The following is a 20343-nucleotide window of genomic DNA, read 5'->3' on the forward strand; positions in this document are numbered from 1 at the left end:
ACAAAAGTGCAAGCAGGCGAGGGCACTCGCACAGAAGCCCTGCACATGCACATAACTGATTATGCTTAGGGCACCACTATCAGCCCCCCCCGTCAGAATATGCGGGGGCCCAAAAGGACTAGAATCGGGCCCTATGTGTACAGGCGATGTGCCCATATAACCCGCTGCAGGAACCTGCGGTGATTGCCAGCTGAAATGGGCGGGAGCATGTAAAGGTGCCCACCCAGCTGTGATGTTAGTCACAATGGATCAGGCAGGGGGAGAGGAGAACTTGTAGGGGAGCCCGGCACCGGTGAACCGGAGGCCCACCGATACTGGTAAGAAATAGAGACCTGCCTCCCCCCCCAGCACCTCATCTTACCACATCACCTTGCCCCCAGTCACCTCCCCTTTCTGCTCCCACCCTTTCCTACTTTTCACTCTCTCCCAGTCCCCTTCTCTCTCTCCTCCACCCCATCTGCCCTCCTCTCCCCTGCTCTCTTCCTTCTGCCCCATCTCTTTATCTCTGCCCCTAGTCTCTCTCTCTCTCATTACCTCCTTATCCAGATGCTGCTTAGACGCAGTTATACTATACTGTACTGTAGCCGCTTTTGTCTAAAAGTATCATTCTCCTATTCTATCAATATAAAATAATTGGCTTCTGGCTACTGAGCTGCGTATATGCACCTTACAGGATCAGCACTAGTGATGGTGGTACGGATCTGTTCTGTCAGCATACACACGGTGGGATATGAATGCAAAATGCAATTACAGTAACCACCTACAGAAGATTATATCTGTGGGAATTATTATTATAGTGGCAAATATGTACACCTAATATGTTTTTATTTACTTTTTAATGCTAATAAAGTAATCTATACTTTTGTTATAGCGCTCTCTTAATTAGTTATTTTGTGTCTAATTAAGTTATAAAGAATACCTTTTGGGAGCTGCAATAAGTCATCTTAGAATTACCTCGTTAGACAGCATTCATTTTGATTGATTGATTAATATATTTTTAATATAAAGCATTAGCGCCTGATTATCCTTTTCTCTATCTTCCATATGGTATACTGGGTTCTCAATACAATGGGGAAGAAGAGGTCCTCCGCAGGAGACAGGCACACAAAACTCTTCACAGTGGGTGTACTGGCTCCTCCCCTCTACTTCCTCCTCCACACCTCAGTTAACTAAAAGCTGTGTCCGAGGAGAATGAACGTATGTGAGGTAAGGATATAAGTATATATGAGTGCGGTGAGATTCATACCAGATTCATATTCATACTTTGGTGGAAAAGAGGATTTTAATTACCTACCGGTAAATCCTTTTCTCAGAGTGTGGGGGCAGGAGACTGGTCAGATCTCTGGTAACACACAGTGACATGATGTGAGGGGGAGAGCAGGAGTATAATAGGGGCTGATGGCTCCTGATGTATGAGATACACCAGAGAGTGAGGGGAGGAGACTGGTCAGATCTATGGGCTGGTAACACACAGTGACATGATGTGAGGGGGAGAGCAGGAGTATAATAGGGGATGATGGCTCCTGATGTATGAGATACACCAGAGAGTGTGGAGAGGAGACTGGTCAGATCTCTGGGCTGGTAACACACAGTGACATGATGTGAGGGGGAGAGCAGGAGTATAATAGGGGCTGATGGCTCCAGATGTATGAGATACACCAGAGAGTGTGGGGAGGAGACTGGTCAGATTTCTGTGCTGGTAACACACAGTGACATGATTTGAGGGGAGAGCAGGAGTATAATAGGCGCTGATGGCACCTGATGTATGAGATACACCAGAGAGTGTGGGTAGGAGACTGGTCAGATCTCTGGGCTGGTAACACACAGTGACACGATGTGAGGGGAGAGCAGGAGTATAATAGGGGCTGATGGCTGCTGATGTATGAGATACACCAGAGAGTGTGGGTAGGAGACTGGTCAGATCTCTGGGCTGGTAACACACAGTGACATGATGTGAGGGGGAGCAGGAGTATAATAGGGGATGATGGCTCCTGATGTATGAGATACACCAGAGAGTGTGGGAGGAGACTGGTCAGATCTCTGGTCTGGTAACACAGTGACATGATGTGAGGGGAGAGGAGGAGTATAATAGGGGCTGATGGGTCCTGATGTAGGAGATACACCAGAGAGTGTGGGGAGGAGACTGGTCAGATCTCTGGTAACACACAGTGATATGATGTGAGGGGAGAGCAGGAGTATAATAGGGGCTGATGGCTCCTGATGTATGAGATACACCAGAGAGTGAGGGGAGGAGACTAGTCAGATCTCTGGGCTGGTAACACACAGTGACATGATGTGAGGGGGAGAGCAGGAGTATAATAGGGGATGATGGCTCCTGATGTATGAGATACACCAGAGAGTGAGGGGAGGAGACTGGTCAGATCTCTGGGCTGGTGTAACACAGTGACATGATGTGAGGGGAGAGCAGGAGTATAATAGGGGCTGATGGCTCCTGATGTAGGAGATACACCAGAGAGTGAGGGGAGGAGACTGGTCAGATCTATGGGCTGGTAACACACAGTGACATGATGTGAGGGGGAGAGCAGGAGTATAATAGGGGATGATGGCTCCTGATGTATGAGATACACCAGAGAGTGTGGAGAGGAGACTGGTCAGATCTCTGGGCTGGTAACATACAGTGACATGATGTGAGGGGGAGACCAGGAGTATAATAGGGGCTGATGGCTGCTGATGTATGAGATACAACAGAGAGTGAGGGGAGGAGACTGGTCAGATCTCTGGGCTGGTAACACACAGTGACATGATGTGAGGGGGAGAGCAGGAGTATAATAGGGGCTGATGGCTCCAGATGTATGAGATACACCAGAGAGTGTGGGGAGGAGACTGGTCATATATCTGGGCTGGTAAAACACGGTGACATGATGTGAGGGGAGAGCAGGAGTATAATAGGGGCTGATGGCTCCTGATGTATGAGATACACCAGAGAGTGTGGGGAGGAGACTGGTCAGATCTCTGGGCTGGTAACACACAGTGACATGATGTGAGGGGAGAGCAGGAGTATAATAGGGGCTGATAGATCCTGATGTATGAGATACACCAGAGAGTGTGGGGAGGAGACTGGTCAGATCTCTGGGCTGGTAACACACAGTGACATGATGTGAGGGGGAGAGCAGGAGAATAATAGGGGATGATGGCTCCTGATGTATGAGATACACCAGAGAGTGTGGGGAGGAGACTGGTCAGATCTCTGGTCTGGTAACACACAGTGACATGATGTGAGGGGAGAGGAGGAGAATAATAGGGGCTGATGGCTCCTGATGTAGGAGATACACCAGAGAGTGTGGGGAGGAGACTGGTCAGATCTCTGGTAACACACAGTGACATGATGTGAGGGGGAGAGCAGGAGCATAATAGGGGCTGATGGCTCCTGATGTATGAGATGCACCAGAGAGTGTGGGGAGGAGACTGGTCAGATCTATGGGCTGGTAACACACAGTGACATGATGTGAGGGGGAGAGCAGGAGTATAATAGGGGATGATGGCTCCTGATGTATGAGATACACCAGAGAGTGAGGGGAGGAGACTGGTCAGATCTCTGGGCTGGTAACACACAGTGACATGATGTGAGGGGGAGAGCAGGAGTATAATAGGGGATGATGGCTGCTGATGTATGAGATACACCAGAGAGTGTGGGGAGGAGACTGGTCACATATCTGGGCTGGTAAAACACGGTGACATGATGTGAGGGGAGAGCAGGAGTATAATAGGGGCTGATGGCTGCTGATGTATGAGATACACCAGAGAGTGAGGGGAGGAGACTGGTCAGATCTCTGGGCTGGTAACACACAGTGACATGATGTGAGGGGGAGAGCAGGAGTATAATAGGGGCTGATGGCTCCAGATGTATGAGATACACCAGAGAGTGTGGGGAGGAGACTGGTCATATATCTGGGCTGGTAAAACACGGTGACATGATGTGAGGGTAGAGCAGGAGTATAATAGGGGCTGATGGATCCTGATGTATGAGATACACCAGAGAGTGTGGGGAGGAGACTGGTCAGATCTCTGGGCTGGTAACACACAGTGACATGATGTGAGGGGGAGAGCAGGAGAATAATAGGGGATGATGGCTCCTGATGTATGAGATACACCAGAGAGTGTGGGGAGGAGACTGGTCAGATCTCTGGTCTGGTAACACACAGTGACATGCTGTGAGGGGAGAGGAGGAGTATAATAGGGGCTGATGGCTCCTGATGTAGGAGATACACAAGAGAGTGTGGGGAGGAGACTGGTCAGATCTCTGGTAACACACAGTGACATGATGTGAGGGGGAGAGCAGGAGCATAATAGGGGCTGATGGCTCCTGATGTATGAGATGCACCAGAGAGTGTGGGGAGGAGACTGGTCAGATCTATGGGCTGGTAACACACAGTGACATGATGTGAGGGGGAGAGCAGGAGTATAATAGGGGCTGATGGCTCCTGATGTATGAGATACACCAGAGAGTGAGGGGAGGAGACTGGTCAGATCTCTGGGCTGGTAACACACAGTGACATGATGTGAGGGGGAGACCAGGAGTATAATAGGGGCTGATGGCTGCTGATGTATGAGATACACCAGAGAGTGAGGGGAGGAGACTGGTCAGATCTCTGGGCTGGTAACACACAGTGACATGATGTGAGGGGGAGAGCAGGAGTATAATAGGGGCTGATGGCTCCAGATGTATGAGATACACCAGAGAGTGTGGGGAGGAGACTGGTCATATATCTGGGCTGGTAAAACACGGTGACATGATGTGAGGGGAGAGCAGGAGTATAATAGGGGCTGATGGCTCCTGATGTATGAGATACACCAGAGAGTGTGGGGAGGAGACTGGTCAGATCTCTGGGCTGGTAACACACAGTGACATTATGTGAGGGGGAGAGCAGGAGTATAATAGGGACTGATGGCTCCTGATGTATGAGATACACCAGAGAGTGAGGGGAGGAGACTAGTCAGATCTCTGGGCTGGTAACACACAGTGACATGATGTGAGGGGGAGAGCAGGAGTATAATAGGGGATAATGGCTCCTGATGTATGAGATACACCAGAGAGTGAGGGGAGGAGACTGGTCAGATCTCTGGGCTGGTAACACACAGTGACATGATGTGAGGGGGAGAGCAGGAGAATAATAGGGGATGATGGCTCCTGATGTATGAGATACACCAGAGAGTGAGGGGAGAAGACTGGTCAGATCTCTGGGCTGGTAACACACAGTGACATGATGTGAGGGGGAGAGCAGGAGAATAATAGGGACTGATGGCTCCTGATGTATGAGATACACCAGAGAGTGAGGGGAGGAGACTGGTCAGATCTCTGGGCTGGTAACACACAGTGACATGATGTGAGGGGAGAGCAGGAGTATAATAGGGGCTGATGGCTCCTGATGTATGAGATACATCAGAGAGTGTGGGGAGGAGACTGGTCAGATCTCTGGGCTGGTAACACACAGTGACATGATGTGAGGGGAGAGCAGGAGTATAATAGGGGCTGATGGATCCTGATGTATGAGATACACCAGAGAGTGTGGGGAGGAGACTGGTCAGATCTCTGGGCTGGTAACACACAGTGACATGATGTGAGGGGAGAGCAGGAGTATAATAGGGGCTGATGGATCCTGATGTATGAGATACACCAGAGAGTGAGGGGAGGAGACTGGTCAGATCTCTGGGCTGGTAACACACAGTGACATGATGTGAGGGGAGAGTAGGAGTATAATAGGGGCTGATGGCTCCTGATGTATGAGATACACCAGAGAGTGTGGGGAGGAGACTGGTCAGATCTCTGGGCTGGTAACACACAGTGACATGATGTGAGGGGAGAGCAGGAGTATAATAGGGGCTGATGTATGAGATACACCAGAGAGTGAGGGGAGGAGACTAGTCAGATCTCTGGGCTGGTAACACACAGTGACATGATGTGAGGGGGAGAGCAGGAGTATAATAGGGGATGATGGCTCCTGATGTATGAGATACACCAGAGAGTGAGGGGAGGAGACTGGTCAGATCTCTGGGCTGGTAACACACAGTGACATGATGTGAAGGGGAGAGCAGGAGTATAATAGGGGATGATGGCTCCTGATGTATAAGATACACCAGAGAGTGAGGGGAGGAGACTGGTCAGATCTCTGGTCTGGTAACACACAGTGACATGATGTGAGGGGAGAGGAGGAGTATAATAGGGGCTGATGGCTCCTGATGTAGGAGATACACCAGAGAGTGTGGGGAGGAGACTGGTCAGACCTCTGGTAACACACAGTGACATGATGTGAGGGGGAGAGCAGGAGCATAATAGGGGCTGATGGCTCCTGATGTATGAGATGCACCAGAGAGTGTGGGGAGGAGACTGGTCAGATCTATGGGCTGGTAACACACAGTGACATGATGTGAGGGGGAGAGCAGGAGTATAATAGGGGATGATGGCTCCTGATGTATGAGATACACCAGAGAGTGAGGGGAGGAGACTGGTCAGATCTCTGGGCTGGTAACACACAGTGACATGATGTGAGGGGAGAGCAGGAGTATAATAGGGGCTGATGGCTCCTGATGTATGAGATACACCAGAGAGTGAGGGGAGGAGACTGGTCAGATCTCTGGGCTGGTAACACACAGTGACATGATGTGAGGGGGAGACCAGGAGTATAATAGGGGCTGATGGCTGCTGATGTATGAGATACACCAGAGAGTGAGGGGAGGAGACTGGTCAGATCTCTGGGCTGGTAACACACAGTGACATGATGTGAGGGGGAGAGCAGGAGTATAATAGGGGCTGATGGCTCCAGATGTATGAGATACACCAGAGAGTGTGGGGAGGAGACTGGTCATATATCTGGGCTGGTAAAACACGGTGACATGATGTGAGGGGAGAGCAGGAGTATAATAGGGGCTGATGGCTCCTGATGTATGAGATACACCAGAGAGTGTGGGGAGGAGACTGGTCAGATCTCTGGGCTGGTAACACACAGTGACATTATGTGAGGGGGAGAGCAGGAGTATAATAGGGACTGATGGCTCCTGATGTATGAGATACACCAGAGAGTGAGGGGAGGAGACTAGTCAGATCTCTGGGCTGGTAACACACAGTGACATGATGTGAGGGGGAGAGCAGGAGTATAATAGGGGATGATGGCTCCTGATGTATGAGATACACCAGAGAGTGAGGGGAGGAGACTGGTCAGATCTCTGGGCTGGTAACACACAGTGACATGATGTGAGGGGGAGAGCAGGAGAATAATAGGGGATGATGGCTCCTGATGTATGAGATACACCAGAGAGTGAGGGGAGGAGACTGGTCAGATCTCTGGGCTGGTAACACACAGTGACATGATGTGAGGGGGAGAGCAGGAGAATAATAGGGACTGATGGCTCCTGATGTATGAGATACACCAGAGAGTGAGGGGAGGAGACTGGTCAGATCTCTGGGCTGGTAACACACAGTGACATGATGTGAGGGGAGAGCAGGAGTATAATAGGGGCTGATGGCTCCTGATGTATGAGATACACCAGAGAGTGTGGGGAGGAGACTGGTCAGATCTCTGGGCTGGTAACACACAGTGACATGATGTGAGGGGAGAGCAGGAGTATAATAGGGGCTGATGGATCCTGATGTATGAGATACACCAGAGAGTGTGGGGAGGAGACTGGTCAGATCTCTGGGCTGGTAACACACAGTGACATGATGTGAGGGGAGAGCAGGAGTATAATAGGGGCTGATGGATCCTGATGTATGAGATACACCAGAGAGTGAGGGGAGGAGACTGGTCAGATCTCTGGGCTGGTAACACACAGTGACATGATGTGAGGGGAGAGTAGGAGTATAATAGGGGCTGATGGCTCCTGATGTATGAGATACACCAGAGAGTGTGGGGAGGAGACTGGTCAGATCTCTGGGCTGGTAACACACAGTGACATGATGTGAGGGGAGAGCAGGAGTATAATAGGGGCTGATGGATCCTGATGTATGAGATACACCAGAGAGTGAGGGGAGGAGACTAGTCAGATCTCTGGGCTGGTAACACACAGTGACATGATGTGAGGGGGAGAGCAGGAGTATAATAGGGGATGATGGCTCCTGATGTATGAGATACACCAGAGAGTGAGGGGAGGAGACTGGTCAGATCTCTGGGCTGGTAACACACAGTGACATGATGTGAGGGGGAGAGCAGGAGTATAATAGGGGATGATGGCTCCTGATGTATAAGATACACCAGAGAGTGAGGGGAGGAGACTGGTCAGATCTCTGGTCTGGTAACACACAGTGACATGATGTGAGGGGAGAGGAGGAGTATAATAGGGGCTGATGGCTCCTGATGTAGGAGATACACCAGAGAGTGTGGGGAGGAGACTGGTCAGATCTCTGGTAACACACAGTGACATGATGTGAGGGGGAGAGCAGGAGCATAATAGGGGCTGATGGCTCCTGATGTATGAGATGCACCAGAGAGTGTGGGGAGGAGACTGGTCAGATCTATGGGCTGGTAACACACAGTGACATGATGTGAGGGGGAGAGCAGGAGTATAATAGGGGATGATGGCTCCTGATGTATGAGATACACCAGAGAGTGAGGGGAGGAGACTGGTCAGATCTCTGGGCTGGTAACACACAGTGACATGATGTGAGGGGAGAGCAGGAGTATAATAGGGGCTGATGGCTCCTGATGTATGAGATACACCAGAGAGTGAGGGGAGGAGACTGGTCAGATCTCTGGGCTGGTAACACACAGTGACATGATGTGAGGGGGAGAGCAGGAGTATAATAGGCATGCCTTGATAAAGAGCCACAGCTCGAAACGCGTTGGCAGGAGGACATTGCCTTTTAATCTGCAAGTGAGTGAGGTGAAGGTTGGAGAAAAGGTAAGATCCCACCACATAACATCTGGGTGTATACCGGTATTACACTGTGGATCGAGACCGGATCTCCTTACCTCCCTCATTTCACTGAAAGAGTAAAGGATATATATATTTTAATGTAAAATTTTTTTTTTAACATTTGGACGTGTGTTGCTTATAAAATAAATTTATACTTATTATAAGAGAAGTGCACACCACCTTTTCTTTCTATATGAATGAGGATATTTGAAAGAAACCTTTCAAGGAGTGTCATCGCCTAATACTCCGTGAGTACGGGTACGCACCCATCATTTGGAAAAGATACCGTTAAATATGTACCTTACAACATCTCACTGTAAGTAAGCTACGCCCCCTTGCAGACGGTGGATGTTTTTCTAAACACCCTTTACAAAAGAGTAGACCATCACATCCCTCTTTTTTTTGTCAAAATCTTATCTTTTCATGTTATCTACCCCATTGAGAGACGAATAAGGAAGTAAAAAGTATCAGAAGTCGAAAGAGATTTCCATGAGAAGATAAGTATTTAATTCTTTTTTCATTCAGCGCCACCTTTTTCAAAACCCCACCCCCCCATTTTTTCACTTCTATCAATGGATCAATAGGGATTGATCCACGGGTTTGGAAATAAAGGCAGCAGAATTATTGGAGCGCCCCACTTTGATTCCACTTTTCCAGAAAAAAAGGAGTATAATAGGGGCTGATGGCTCCTGATGTATGAGATACACCAGAGAGTGAGCGGAGGAGACTAGTCAGATCTCTGGGCTGGTAACACACAGTGACATGATGTGAGGGGGAGAGCAGGAGTATAATAGGGGCTGATGGCTCCAGATGTATGAGATACACCAGAGAGTGTGGGGAGGAGACTGGTCACATATCTGGGCTGGTAAAACACGGTGACATGATGTGAGGGGAGAGCAGGAGTATAATAGGGGCTGATGTATGAGATACACCAGAGAGTGAGGGGAGGAGACTGGTCAGATCTCTGGGCTGGTAACACACAGTGACATGATGTGAGGGGAGAGCAGGAGTATAATAGGGGCTGATGGCTCCTGATGTATGAGATACACCAGAGAGTGAGGGGAGGAGACTGGTCAGATCTCTGGGCTGGTAACACACAGTGACATGATGTGAGGGGGAGACCAGGAGTATAATAGGGGCTGATGGCTGCTGATGTATGAGATACACCAGAGAGTGAGGGGAGGAGACTGGTCAGATCTCTGGGCTGGTAACACACAGTGACATGATGTGAGGGGGAGAGCAGGAGTATAATAGGGGCTGATGGCTCCAGATGTATGAGATACACCAGAGAGTGTGGGGAGGAGACTGGTCATATATCTGGGCTGGTAAAACACGGTGACATGATGTGAGGGGAGAGCAGGAGTATAATAGGGGCTGATGGCTCCTGATGTATGAGATACACCAGAGAGTGTGGGGAGGAGACTGGTCAGATCTCTGGGCTGGTAACACACAGTGACATGATGTGAGGGGAGAGCAGGAGTATAATAGGGGCTGATGGATCCTGATGTATGAGATACACCAGAGAGTGTGGGGAGGAGACTGGTCAGATCTCTGGGCTGGTAACACACAGTGACATGATGTGAGGGGGAGAGCAGGAGTATAATAGGGGATGATGGCTCCTGATGTATGAGATACACCAGAGAGTGAGGGGAGGAGACTGGTCAGATCTCTGGGCTGGTAACACACAGTGACATGATGTGAGGGGGAGAGCAGGAGTATAATAGGGGATGATGGCTCCTGATGTATAAGATACACCAGAGAGTGAGGGGAGGAGACTGGTCAGATCTCTGGTCTGGTAACACACAGTGACATGATGTGAGGGGAGAGGAGGAGTATAATAGGGGCTGATGGCTCCTGATGTAGGAGATACACCAGAGAGTGTGGGGAGGAGACTGGTCAGATCTCTGGTAACACACAGTGACATGATGTGAGGGGGAGAGCAGGAGCATAATAGGGGCTGATGGCTCCTGATGTATGAGATGCACCAGAGAGTGTGGGGAGGAGACTGGTCAGATCTATGGGCTGGTAACACACAGTGACATGATGTGAGGGGGAGAGCAGGAGTATAATAGGGGATGATGGCTCCTGATGTATGAGATACACCAGAGAGTGAGGGGAGGAGACTGGTCAGATCTCTGGGCTGGTAACACACAGTGACATGATGTGAGGGGAGAGCAGGAGTATAATAGGGGCTGATGGCTCCTGATGTATGAGATACACCAGAGAGTGAGGGGAGGAGACTGGTCAGATCTCTGGGCTGGTAACACACAGTGACATGATGTGAGGGGGAGAGCAGGAGTATAATAGGCATGCCTTGATAAAGAGCCACAGCTCGAAACGCGTTGGCAGGAGGACATTGCCTTTTAATCTGCAAGTGAGTGAGGTGAAGGTTGGAGAAAAGGTAAGATCCCACCACATAACATCTGGGTGTATACCGGTATTACACTGTGGATCGAGACCGGATCTCCTTACCTCCCTCATTTCACTGAAAGAGTAAAGGATATATATATTTTAATGTAAAATTTTTTTTTTAACATTTGGACGTGTGTTGCTTATAAAATAAATTTATACTTATTATAAGAGAAGTGCACACCACCTTTTCTTTCTATATGAATGAGGATATTTGAAAGAAACCTTTCAAGGAGTGTCATCGCCTAATACTCCGTGAGTACGGGTACGCACCCATCATTTGGAAAAGATACCGTTAAATATGTACCTTACAACATCTCACTGTAAGTAAGCTACGCCCCCTTGCAGACGGTGGATGTTTTTCTAAACACCCTTTACAAAAGAGTAGACCATCACATCCCTCTTTTTTTTGTCAAAATCTTATCTTTTCATGTTATCTACCCCATTGAGAGACGAATAAGGAAGTAAAAAGTATCAGAAGTCGAAAGAGATTTCCATGAGAAGATAAGTATTTAATTCTTTTTTCATTCAGCGCCACCTTTTTCAAAACCCCACCCCCCCATTTTTTCACTTCTATCAATGGATCAATAGGGATTGATCCACGGGTTTGGAAATAAAGGCAGCAGAATTATTGGAGCGCCCCACTTTGATTCCACTTTTCCAGAAAAAAAGGAGTATAATAGGGGCTGATGGCTCCTGATGTATGAGATACACCAGAGAGTGAGCGGAGGAGACTAGTCAGATCTCTGGGCTGGTAACACACAGTGACATGATGTGAGGGGGAGAGCAGGAGTATAATAGGGGCTGATGGCTCCAGATGTATGAGATACACCAGAGAGTGTGGGGAGGAGACTGGTCACATATCTGGGCTGGTAAAACACGGTGACATGATGTGAGGGGAGAGCAGGAGTATAATAGGGGCTGATGTATGAGATACACCAGAGAGTGAGGGGAGGAGACTGGTCAGATCTCTGGGCTGGTAACACACAGTGACATGATGTGAGGGGAGAGCAGGAGTATAATAGGGGCTGATGGCTCCTGATGTATGAGATACACCAGAGAGTGAGGGGAGGAGACTGGTCAGATCTCTGGGCTGGTAACACACAGTGACATGATGTGAGGGGGAGACCAGGAGTATAATAGGGGCTGATGGCTGCTGATGTATGAGATACACCAGAGAGTGAGGGGAGGAGACTGGTCAGATCTCTGGGCTGGTAACACACAGTGACATGATGTGAGGGGGAGAGCAGGAGTATAATAGGGGCTGATGGCTCCAGATGTATGAGATACACCAGAGAGTGTGGGGAGGAGACTGGTCATATATCTGGGCTGGTAAAACACGGTGACATGATGTGAGGGGAGAGCAGGAGTATAATAGGGGCTGATGGCTCCTGATGTATGAGATACACCAGAGAGTGTGGGGAGGAGACTGGTCAGATCTCTGGGCTGGTAACACACAGTGACATGATGTGAGGGGAGAGCAGGAGTATAATAGGGGCTGATGGATCCTGATGTATGAGATACACCAGAGAGTGTGGGGAGGAGACTGGTCAGATCTCTGGGCTGGTAACACACAGTGACATGATGTGAGGGGGAGAGCAGGAGTATAATAGGGACTGATGGCTCCTGATGTATGAGATACACCAGAGAGTGTGGGGAGGAGACTGGTCAGATCTCTGGGCTGGTAACACACAGTGACATGATGTGAGGGGAGAGGAGGAGCATAATAGGGGCTGATGGCTCCTGATGTAGGAGATACACCAGAGAGTGTGGGGAGGAGACTGGTCAGATCTCTGGTAACACACAGTGACATGATGTGAGGGGGAGAGCAGGAGTATAATAGGGGCTGATGGCTCCTGATGTATGAGATGCACCAGAGAGTGTGGGGAGGAGACTGGTCAGATCTCTGGGCTGGTAACACACAGTGACATGATGTGAGGGGGAGAGCAGGAGTATAATAGGGACTGATGGCTCCTGATGTATGAGATACACCAGAGAGTGTGGGGAGGAGACTGGTCAGATCTCTGGGCTGGTAACACACAGTGACATGATGTGAGGGGAGAGGAGGAGCATAATAGGGGCTGATGGCTCCTGATGTAGGAGATACACCAGAGAGTGTGGGGAGGAGACTGGTCAGATCTCTGGTAACACACAGTGACATGATGTGAGGGGGAGAGCAGGAGTATAATAGGGGCTGATGGCTCCTGATGTATGAGATGCACCAGAGAGTGTGGGGAGGAGACTGGTCAGATCTATGGGCTGGTAACACACAGTGACATGATGTGAGGGGGAGAGCAGGAGTATAATAGGGGATGATGGCTGCTGATGTATGAGATACACCAGAGAGTGAGGGGAGGAGACTGGTCAGATCTCTGGGCTGGTAACACACAGTGACATGATGTGAGGGGGAGAGCAGGAGTATAATAGGGGCTGATGGCTCCTGATGTATGAGATGCACCAGAGAGTGTGGGGAGGAGACTGGTCAGATCTATGGGCTGGTAACACACAGTGACATGATGTGAGGGGGAGAGCAGGAGTATAATAGGGGCTGATGGCTCCTGATGTATGAGATGCACCAGAGAGTGTGGGGAGGAGACTGGTCAGATCTATGGGCTGGTAACACACAGTGACATGATGTGAGGGGAGAGCAGGAGTATAATAGGGGCTGATGGATCCTGATGTATGAGATACACCAGAGAGTGTGGGGAGGAGACTGGTCAGATCTCTGGGCTGGTAACACACAGTGACATGATGTGAGGGGGAGAGCAGGAGTATAATAGGGACTGATGGCTCCTGATGTATGAGATACACCAGAGAGTGTGGGGAGGAGACTGGTCAGATCTCTGGGCTGGTAACACACAGTGACATGATGTGAGGGGAGAGGAGGAGCATAATAGGGGCTGATGGCTCCTGATGTAGGAGATACACCAGAGAGTGTGGGGAGGAGACTGGTCAGATCTCTGGTAACACACAGTGACATGATGTGAGGGGGAGAGCAGGAGTATAATAGGGGCTGATGGCTCCTGATGTATGAGATGCACCAGAGAGTGTGGGAAGGAGACTGGTCAGATCTATGGGCTGGTAACACACAGTGACATGATGTGAGGGGGAGAGCAGGAGTATAATAGGGGATGATGGCTCCTGATGTATGAGATACACCAGAGAGTGAGGGGAGGAGACTGGTCAGATCTCTGGGCTGGTAACACACAGTGACATGATGTGAGGGGAGAGCAGGAGTATAATAGGGGCTGATGGATCCTGATGTATGAGATACACCAGAGAGTGTGGGGAGGAGACTGGTCAGATCTCTGGGCTGGTAACACACAGTGACATGATGTGAGGGGGAGAGCAGGAGTATAATAGGGACTGATGGCTCCTGATGTATGAGATACACCAGAGAGTGTGGGGAGGAGACTGGTCAGATCTCTGGGCTGGTAACACACAGTGACATGATGTGAGGGGAGAGGAGGAGCATAATAGGGGCTGATGGCTCCTGATGTAGGAGATACACCAGAGAGTGTGGGGAGGAGACTGGTCAGATCTCTGGTAACACACAGTGACATGATGTGAGGGGGAGAGCAGGAGTATAATAGGGGCTGATGGCTCCTGATGTATGAGATGCACCAGAGAGTGTGGGGAGGAGACTGGTCAGATCTATGGGCTGGTAACACACAGTGACATGATGTGAGGGGGAGAGCAGGAGTATAATAGGGGATGATGGCTCCTGATGTATGAGATACACCAGAGAGTGAGGGGAGGAGACTGGTCAGATCTCTGGGCTGGTAACACACAGTGACATGATGTGAGGGGGAGAGCAGGAGTATAATAGGGGATGATGGCTCCTGATGTATGAGATACACCAGAGAGTGAGGGGAGGAGACTGGTCAGATCTCTGGGCTGGTAACACACAGTGACATGATGTGAGGGGGAGAGCAGGAGTATAATAGGGGCTGATGGCTCCAGATGTATGAGATACACCAGAGAGTGTGGGGAGGAGACTGGTCACATATCTGGGCTGGTAAAACACGGTGACATGATGTGAGGGGAGAGCAGGAGTATAATAGGGGCTGATGGCTCCTGAAGTATGAGATACACCAGAGAGTGAGGGGAGGAGACTGGTCAGATCTCTGGGCTGGTAACACACAGTGACATGATGTGAGGGGAGAGCAGGAGTATAAAAGGGGCTGATGGCTCCTGATGTATGAGATACACCAGAGAGTGAGGGGAGGAGACTGGTCAGATCTCTGGGCTGGTAACACACAGTGACATGATGTGAGGGGGAGACCAGGAGTATAATAGGGGCTGATGGCTGCTGATGTATGAGATACACCAGAGAGTGAGGGGAGGAGACTGGTCAGATCTCTGGGCTGGTAACACACAGTGACATGATGTGAGGGGGAGAGCAGGAGTATAATAGGGGCTGATGGCTCCAGATGTATGAGATACACCAGAGAGTGTGGGGAGGAGACTGGTCATATATCTGGGCTGGTAACACACAGTGACATGATGTGAGGGGGAGAGCAGGAGTATAATAGGGGATGATGGCTCCAGATGTATGAGATACACCAGAGAGTGTGGGGAGGAGACTGGTCATATATCTGGGCTGGTAAAACACGGTGACATGATGTGAGGGGAGAGCAGGAGTATAATAGGGGCTGATGGCTCCTGATGTATGAGATACACCAGAGAGTGTGGGGAGGAGACTGGTCAGATCTCTGGGCTGGTAACACACAGTGACATGATGTGAGGGGAGAGCAGGAGTATAATAGGGGCTGATGGATCCTGATGTATGAGATACACCAGAGAGTGTGGGGAGGAGACTGGTCAGATCTCTGGGCTGGTAACACACAGTGACATTATGTGAGGGGGAGAGCAGGAGTATAATAGGGACTGATGGCTCCTGATGTATGAGATACACCAGAGAGTGAGGGGAGGAGACTGGTCAGATCTCTGGGCTGGTAACACACAGTGACATGATGTGAGGGGAGAGCAGGAGTATAATAGGGGATGATGGCTCCTGATGTATGAGATACACCAGAGAGTGAGGGGAGGAGACTGGTCAGATCTCTGGGCTGGTAACACACAGTGACATGATGTGAGGGGGAGAGCAGGAGTATAATAGGGACTGATGGCTCCTGATGTATGAGATACACCAGAGAGTGAGGGGAGGAGACTGGTCAGATCTCTGGGCTGGTAACACACAGTGACATGATGTGAGGGGAGAGCAGGAGTATAATAGGGGATGATGGCTCCTGATGTATGAGATACACCAGAGAGTGAGGGGAGGAGACTGGTCAGATCTCTGGGCTGGTAACACACAGTGACATGATGTGAGGGGAGAGCAGGAGTATAATAGGGGCTGATGGCTCCTGATGTATGAGATACACCAGAGAGTGAGGGGAGGAGACTAGTCATATCTCTGGGCTGGTAACACACAGTGACATGATGTGAGGGGGAAAGCAGGAGTATAATACGGGATGATGGCTCCTGATGTACGAGATACACCAGAGAGTGTGGGGAGGAGACTGGTCAGATCTCTGGGCTGGTAACACACAGTGACATGATGTGAGGGAAGAGCAGGAGTATAATAGGGGATGATGGCTCCTGATGTATGAGATACACCAGAGAGTGAGGGGAGGAGACTGGTCAGATCTTTGGGCTGGTAACATACAGTGACATGATGTGAGGGGGAGAGCAGGAGTATAATAGGGCCCGATGGCTCCTGATTTCTGAGATCGCTGGATTAACAGAACAAGGAAAATCCTTGACAAAGAGGCCGAGTGCCTCGAAATGCGTTGGAGAAGCAGGGGAAGACGCTAGAGCCGCACACCGCAATAGCTGGAAGCACAGACTGCAACTTCCTGTGACGGAACAAGCAGCGTGCGAAGACAGAGAATACGCCGCTGCCCCAAACTTGGCCACCAGCTATCGGAGGAGAGGTAAGAATAGGGAAAACCATACCCTCCCATTGCCTGCCTATGCCCCGGGCTGGAAACTCTGTCTAACCGGCTAAAAAAAAGTGACAACAGCCAGCGGTCCCCAACGGAACATCCCAAAAAAAACTTTAAAAAGGAGTTGTAAACATTCATTGCCATTGCAACTGTTTTACTTATTTTAGAATTGTTTTATCTTGTTTTTATTTTGTTGTTTTGGCATGCAGTTACATAGTAGGTAAGGCTGAAAAAAGACTTGCGTCCATCTGGTTCAGCCTGGTATGCTGTATTTTATGTTATTTTAATTTAAAGACTGATTATGTTACTTAGATATAACCCTGGATATTTTTAGCCAATAAATGTTTGTCGAACCTTATTTTGAACGTATTTATTGTGGTCGATGATACCACCTCGCCCGAAAGAGATTGCCAGAGTTTGACAGCTCTAACCGTAAAGAAATTTTTCCTGCCCGCTGAAGAAAATCTTTTTTCTTCTAGTCTATACTCTTGCCCCTGGCTCCTATTTTCCGTTCTAGAAGAAAAAAGGGTCTTAGACAGTTCCTTGTATTGGCCCCTAATATATTTATATTTATATGGGGAACGTCCCATTCCCACCTTGGCAACATCGGCAGAGTGGCCACATCCCCCCCCCCCCATTCACGGTATCCCCACGATTAAATGGCACATGCAAAACACTGACATGGCTATTGTCGACAATAAAAAAGGTTGACAAGATTTATTTTTCACTTTTTCAATGTTTTCATATTCATTCTCATGTGTCGACATGGACACCAATGAAGTGCCACACTTATGTCAACATTTACATGTGTTGACCTTTCTGTGTTGATTTTTTTCTTGTGGCGATTCGCGGCACCCACCGCGACCCCCCTCCCGCGATTTGCAGCACACCCCCCGCGATTCGCGGCCCCACCCCGTGACACCCCCCCTCCCACGATTCGCGCCGACCCCCCGGCCCCCCCTCCCGCGGTTCACGGTGCCCCCCACGACCCCCCCTACCGCGATTCCCCACCCCTGATCCCCCCTCCTGTCATTGCGGCAACCCCGACCCACCCTCCTGCGATTCACTGCAACCCCCCGCGCCCCCCCCCCCATCCCACGATTCGCGGCACCCCCACCCCTCCCCCGCGACCCCCCTCCCGCAATTCACGGCATCCAACCACGAACCCTCCTCCCGTGATTCGCGGACACCCCTCACCTCCCCCGCACGTGATTCACGGCAACCCCAGGATTAAATGGCACATGCAAAACACTGGCACGGCTATGGTCGACAATGAAAAAGGTTGACAAGATTTATTTTTCACTTTTTCAATGTTTTCATATTCATTCTCATGTGTCGACATGGACACCAATGAAGTGCCACACTTATGTCAACATTTACATGTGTTGACCTTTCTGTGTTAATTTTTTCTTGTGGCGATACGTGGCACACCCCGCGACCCCCCTCCCGCGATTTGCAGCACAACCCCCGCAATTCGCGGTACCCCCGCGATTCACGGCCCCACGCCGTGACACCCCCCCTCCTGTGATTCGCGGCACCCCACGACTCCCCCTCCCACGATTCGCGCCAACCCCCCGGGCCCCCCCTCCCGCGGTTCACGGTGCCCCCTACGATCCCCCCTACCGCGATTCCCCACCCCTGACCCCCCTCCTGTCATTGCGGCAACCCCCCGCCTCCCGCGATTCACTGCAACCCCCCCTCCCACGATTCGCGGCACCCACACACCCCCCCGCGACCCCCCTCCCGCAATTCACGGCATCCACCCACGACCCCTCCTCCCGTGATTCGCGGACACCCCCACCTCTATGAGGCTATAGTCGACAATGAAAAAAGTTGACATGAGTTTTTGTGGATTTATTTTTCTTTTTTTGAATGTTTTCATATTCATTCTCATGTGTCAACATGGACACCGATGAAGTGCCACACTTATGTCAACATTTACATGTGTTGACCTTTCTGTGTTGATTTTTTTCTTGTAGCAATTTTTTTCCAGTCACAACTATTAACTATGTGCACGTCAACCTACACATCATCAACCAATTCTTTGTATAATATATAACACCTTTCCTGTTTTACTGTAGGTGTTTTAAGTCAGACCTTTTACTGTTACTATTACTGTTTATGTAAATGCATTCTGAATGACAGCAAAATCCTACCATCCTTCTACAAGAATATATAACCAACTAGGTGATTCATCGCGCCCCGTGCCCACCCTCCCTTGATTCACGGCACCCCCCACGCAATTCACGGCACCCCTAAGCCCCTCTTTAGTCCCCCGTATACTCACACACCCCTATCACTACCCAGCTTCCTGCTCTCCTGAACCGTAACTTCCACCACTGGGGAGTCGCTGACGCTGTTTTGCCCACATGCCCCTATCATGCCTCATAGCCCAGCATCCTGCTCTCATGCACCCGAACTCCCACCCAGTAGGAGGAGACACTGACTAAGGGCCACCATCCTGTACTCCTGTACTGCCACGCTGGACCCTCACCCACTGGCAGAAGCTGCACAGTATCTCCCACCCTCCTCTTTAGTCCCCCTTATGCCCACACACCCCTATCACTACCCAGCCTCCTGTTTTCCTGTGTCGTGACCTCTGCCAGTGGGGAGCCGCTGACTCAGAAACACCCTACAATACTATTGCACACACACACCTAAACAACATGCACACACAGCCCCCCCCACACCCACAAATGTCACTGTACCATCCACACTATCAATGTACATCTTTCTCTGTAACCGCTTTTTAATTAAACAAAACAATACACACCCCCTTCCACATCATATGCTCTTTATTTAACACATTTCACCTATAACTCAAGTTGCAATACAGGCATCTTTCATATAATTCTAACCATATTTCTCATATACAAATGTTCACAAATTAAGGGGGCGCAGCCCCTTACGACGGTGTGAAGAGTGTCCGTAGGGCGCGATGAATCACATAGTTCATAAAAAAAATGTTGGTGTTGGATTTGCTTTCAGTAGCTATTCGTACCTCATATGGTCTTTTAGCTGCCTTGATTACCTCTTTACAAGTTTTGTTTGATTCCTTATATTTGGTGACACATCTAAGTTACTTTTATAAAGTTTAAATCCTCTTGTTTTATTG

At 49.8% G+C, this 20343-nt stretch overlaps 1 protein-coding gene across 1 annotated transcript in view; it reads right to left on the reverse strand.

Annotated features, from left to right (window-relative positions):
- The window catches only part of LOC146010190 (uncharacterized), a 109343-nt gene that overhangs the window by 74902 nt on the left and 14098 nt on the right, over positions 1-20343 (reverse strand). The window lies entirely within an intron of this gene.

This window comes from Crinia signifera, chromosome 6, assembly GCF_055691185.1.
Source record: "Crinia signifera chromosome 6, ASM5569118v1, whole genome shotgun sequence".
NCBI lineage: Eukaryota > Metazoa > Chordata > Amphibia > Anura > Myobatrachidae > Crinia > Crinia signifera.